Source organism: Salvelinus sp. IW2-2015, linkage group LG25 (genome assembly GCF_002910315.2).
Source record: "Salvelinus sp. IW2-2015 linkage group LG25, ASM291031v2, whole genome shotgun sequence".
NCBI lineage: Eukaryota > Metazoa > Chordata > Actinopteri > Salmoniformes > Salmonidae > Salvelinus > Salvelinus sp. IW2-2015.
In genome coordinates this window covers 2,833,127-2,838,261 of record NC_036865.1, presented here as the reverse complement: position 1 = coordinate 2,838,261, position 5,135 = coordinate 2,833,127, and the positions used below count along the sequence as shown (strand labels likewise).

Below are 5,135 nucleotides of genomic sequence, written 5' to 3'. Positions count from 1 at the left end.
GTTACGTATGGTTTCTACTGTTTCTTACTTCTGTCACGTTTTGGTTCCTACTGTTTCTACTGTTTCACGTATGGTCTACGTTCATTGTCCGTTTTCTACTGTTCTATCTGCACTTTGTCACTTAGTCGTAGTTGGTTTCTACTGTTTCTATTCTGTCACTTAATGGTTGCCTACTGTTTTACTGTTCTCCTGTCAGTTCCTACTTCTCTTCTGTCACGTTTGGTTCGCTACTGTTTCTACTTTGTCACCGTATGGTTTCTACTCCGATCACATATGGTTTAAAACTTGTTTCTATCACATATACTGTCTTTGATGATCCACTGGGAAATCACTTTACATGGGGATTTTAATTCCAATCGAATCAATCTTATGGTTCTCCACTTCCAAAATTGGACCTTAAAGGCCCATAATTTTTAAACCACTTGCTCTCCTAGACATTTTTCTCTAGTCCTTCTTAATTATCGTTTACCTCCCCTCCCAGTACACAGAAGAGATTAGAACGCACTTTAATAGTAAGTGAGATCAAACTGTCTACCATGCAACCCTGCTCACCCATGAGATACGCAAAAGCTACACAGCCTTCTTGACAAGGCCCTTTGATGTCGACTTCACTCTGTCACACAGCAGGTACAAAGTGTGTTGCGTCATCTGTGTGACCTTTGGTCTCAATAGGTGTAATCGAATTTTGAGTATATATCATTGACATACCAAACTGTTTCTCTAATCTGTTTCTCTAGATCAACATATTTTCCAGCATTAATCTGGATGAAACAGCAGACAGGCTAGACACTTGCTCTGTTTCAGTGAGTAAAACCCACTCAGTCACATCGGATATTCCTCAGTGTAGACTGTGCATATGGACATTTGTAGAAAGAACTAAATGGGAAGCATGTCCCGCCGTCTCCCTCCAGACCGGTGTAAATTAGAGGCTGACACAGGAGGCTCAGACCGAGAGCGATCCAGTTCTACGTGAACACTGGCCGTCATCCCAACACTGGTAGCGTCCGACCGGCCTGGCGCTGTCGCGTTTCTGTTCTGGACAACGTCGGCTAAATGTCCGGTGCGTGTGGTTGTACTAAATGTACAGCTATCCGAACTCTCTATGACTATTTCGTAAAATTCATCAGAGGTCATTAATTCAGAGCAGAGTCATGTTGGTGTACACATGTAGATATAGTGTTCTGCCTTTTGTGTTTCAGACTCGTTTGAACTCCACCATAGGATGCCCTCGGTGTCGTATGCGTCACATATCAACGTGAGTATGCGGCGAATGTTCCGGAAAGCATTGACAGCGAAGTGTTTCTTTCATGAGACCCTCGCGTCACAATCTTAGCTTGTGCAACGCGCGCTCATCCTTCTCTCGTTTCTCCTCTCCCTCTCCTTTAGCGCACAGTAGGAGATCTGTGAGTAAAGTGGGAACAGCTCAAGACTTCCTCGACACTAACACTTCACAGATTGTCAAGGCCGTGGTAGCCACACACACGCACATCCCGTCACGGAAAAAATACTTTACAACCAGAAAACGACGTCATATGCCACATTTACCGCACTGGGTTTATTTCTAGAAAGATAAACATTTAATCTGGTTCATGACTTTGTGTTCTGTGCAGTGAAGAGGGAGAGATGAGTTCTGATGAGTGTGACAAGCACAGCTCTCTGTCTGACTTATCCTGTAGCACCACAGCCATTACTCACATCTTAGCTCACAAGGCCCACTTGCACATAGTTACAGCGAAGTCCCCCTGATTCTCTGCTGCAAAGCTCCAACTGACTCTCATGACTTCTGAGTGTATCGAATTTACACGTCTCTCTCTCTCCCTCTCTCGCTCCTCTCTCTCTGTTCTCTCTCTTCTCTCTCTGTCTCTCTCTCTGTCTCTCTCTCTTCTCTCCCTCTCTTCTCTCTCTGTCCTCAGGAGAGTAGGGCGTTCCTAGACTGTCAGATGGTACTTCACGGCGTACGCTGACTGGGCTAATTTCACGGTCTGTTCACTTAGTGTACTACTGTTACTGTGTCACTGCATTACTCTACCGTGTGTGTTTGGTTTAATTTTAGGTTCCCATGTTGTGTGTGGTGGTTTAGCCTCAACCATACGTTTAAGAAGGTGTGGTTGTGGTTGATCATCTTCCGGTTGACACGGCCTGGGTTTTAGGCCGGGTATATAAAATACAATTTGACTGACACATTTGATTGATTGACACTTCTGTGTGTGTGTGTTTCGTAGATCACTCAACAGGTTTGGTCTCTGTGGCCCAGTGGCAGAAGCTATGGACTCGCTGAGGTTTAAGTCTGCTCAAAACATGGTGCAATCTCTGGTGAGAAAACTATTACAGACAGACAGACAGACAGACAGCAGACAGACAGACAGACAGACAGACAGACAGAAGGAAAAAAAAGGATTCACTGGCTAATCTAACATTGTTTATTAACCTAATGTGGTGTGTTTGTCCAGAACGCGTTCTGGTCAGTCTGGGCTGGTGTACGATCTTCTTGGTCCCCAGCAATCATCTTCTCCATCAATCTGGCCAAGTTCTACAGGAGGTGAAGCACAGCGATATCTACGAGTGAGTAGCTAAGATATTTACACACATGCATCCGATGATTGCACTTAGGTACTGGGTGGGCCCCATATCTCCCCCCCCCCCCCGTCATATCATCTTATTCTTCTTATTCAATAGGGACATAAAATGGCTGAACCGATCCTTGGTCAGCACTACTACTGCGAGACTCTGTGAATACGGGCCCAGGACACTATGATTGAAAACGTTGTTGTGGATAAAGATGGTGTGGGACCAAGATTCAAACTCTTTTTTTTTCTTGTTTCATCTTTCTCCCCACAGCAACACATAGCCATGAACATCATCCCCGAGCCCAATCCAACCCTACTGAGCTGAGGGACAGAGGACTGCAGGACTGTTACTGGCCCTCAGGGGACTACAACCATGACTCTGTCACAACTCCCTGACAGAGGATCATGGAGCATTTCAAACAGAACTCTGTCCTAAATAAGATTTTGTTCTTAACTGACTTGCCTCGTTAAATAAATAAATTAAAAAAGAAACCTTCATAGAAATCAAATGATTGTCACTAACAGGACTCTGGCACCCTACCTAAAACTACTACATGGGAACATTCAAAACAGGACTGACACAATCACATGGTGTATTTCAATAAGAAGTGGTACCTCTCCTCATTGATGGACTGAAATGGAGGAGCGACTCACACTCACTTAATGGACAAGAGGAACTGTTTTTCTGGAGACGGCATGTGCGCCACACATGCGCCTCATATTTCCATGCTGTGTGTCAGGAATTAAAGGCCACATTCTCAATGTCTGCAGTACGCAGACAGACAGACGACAGACAGACAGACATCTCCTCCCTCTCAGGAGTGTTGCAGGATAAAATGCAATCTAACATAACTCACATTTCCAAATGTGGTTCATGATATCTAATGGATTTGACTGTATGTATAATAACGTATGTTTTCAACATTATTTTTGGTTTGAATGTACCATAAAGAACATCACTGGTATTTTTTTTATTTTAAAGGATTTCGTTTGGGAAATGGGACTAACCCTGCTAGTACCACCTGGATAATGTTATATTGGATATAATGATACAGTATATATGAATCAATAGGGTAGGTTTTTAATATAATGTTTATGATCATTTTCATTGTGAGTTTTGTTTGTCTTTTTTTGTTTTTCCCCCCAAATTTTTAAAATGAATTATACTGAATGAAATATGTGATTCTGCTATGATAAATGTTGTGCCAAATAATGAGTAGGAGTTTGTATGTTACGAAGCACTTTATTAGGTCTGTTAATATATTTCCATTTTTTTTTTTTTTTGCATTGTGCAAGTTACTGTAATTAAAGATTTGCTGCTGATAGAGATGACTGTGTGTTAGCTAATTCTTTCTCAAATGTGTCATTGTTATAGTACTTTGTACTATAGCATGTTTCTGATAGAATACGCATCAACTGCCAGCAGAAACGAGTTCTGCATTAGATTATTGTTTACAGGATGCGGTCTAAAAATGGAAAAAATTCAATCGATGCGTGTAGTTTTACGGCACAGATGCACCTGAATCAGTGAACACAGCCTCTCAGCATCACAATGGGGAGAGAGGAGGTGGGGGATGGAAGCATTGGATATCAGGGTTGGAATTTGAACCAAATGACGGATCTGCGGTTTTCTAGCCTCTTGGAGCAGCCTTGCTCTCTCTCACCATCAGTCCTTCTCTCTCTCCACAGCAGGATTTTCTAACAAAGAGATTAAGAGTCCCGCATTGTCTTCAGGCTGTTGGCATCACTCCAAGGGCTCCTCGACTGAGAGGGCAAGACTACAATCTGACGCAAGACAATGAGTGGGTGCCGGTCCTCTGTGCACTTCCCTTCCCTCCCACCATTCTCTCCCTTCTCCATAGATGCACACACACACAAGTTCCATAGCCATGACAATAAGGAGTGGTGCTGCTCAGCAGACATGGTATGGTCAGTGTTCTCATAATTAGCATACAGGAGAAACACAACGTTTAACCCAACTGCACAGGTTCACACACAAGGCTGTGTGGAGCTATAAAGAGATTTGGTCATTGCTGGGCTATGGCCATATTGAGGTTAAAATCCAAAGTTATGGGAGCAGTGGGTCATGTGTCTTGAATGTAGCTCTAGTAAATGTAGTATTTCCTCCATTTCCTTGATTGGTCTGTTTGAGCTATCTTGCCAACTCCTATGGCACGAGCAGATCTGGTACCAGTCTAGTTTAAACAAAGGGTAACAACTATGTTTTTTGAAACTCGGAGTGAGTTGGCGATGTCAACGACCTATCAAACAGAACAACCTGTGGGAGCCATGCATATGGTGAGGATGACAAACTATTCACAAACAGAGAAGGTCAAACAGAAAAGGGCACTTCTCACAGTGACACACATACTGGGCACATTCCAGATAGCAAATGCTAAGTCCTGCGTAGAATATCAGATCTTTACCATCTTTACCACATCACTATGTTATATTGATCTTGTAAACTTTGCAAGCTTGCACATAATATGGTTATCTGGAAACGCTTGTGTGTGTTGTGTGTGATGTGTGATGTGTGTGTGTGTGTGTGTGTGTAGCCTGGGTACTGAC

The 5,135-nt window shown here is 43.1% G+C and overlaps 1 long non-coding RNA gene across 1 annotated transcript; it reads left to right on the top strand.

Annotated features, from left to right (window-relative positions):
• Positions 1-1,242: 1,242 nt before the first annotated feature.
• On the top strand, positions 1,243-2,115 carry LOC139022976 (uncharacterized). The gene is made up of 3 exons (XR_011474043.1): positions 1,243-1,255; positions 1,387-1,466; positions 1,914-2,115. It is a non-coding gene; the product is annotated as an uncharacterized lncRNA (long non-coding RNA).
• The last annotated feature ends 3,020 nt before the right edge of the window (positions 2,116-5,135 follow it).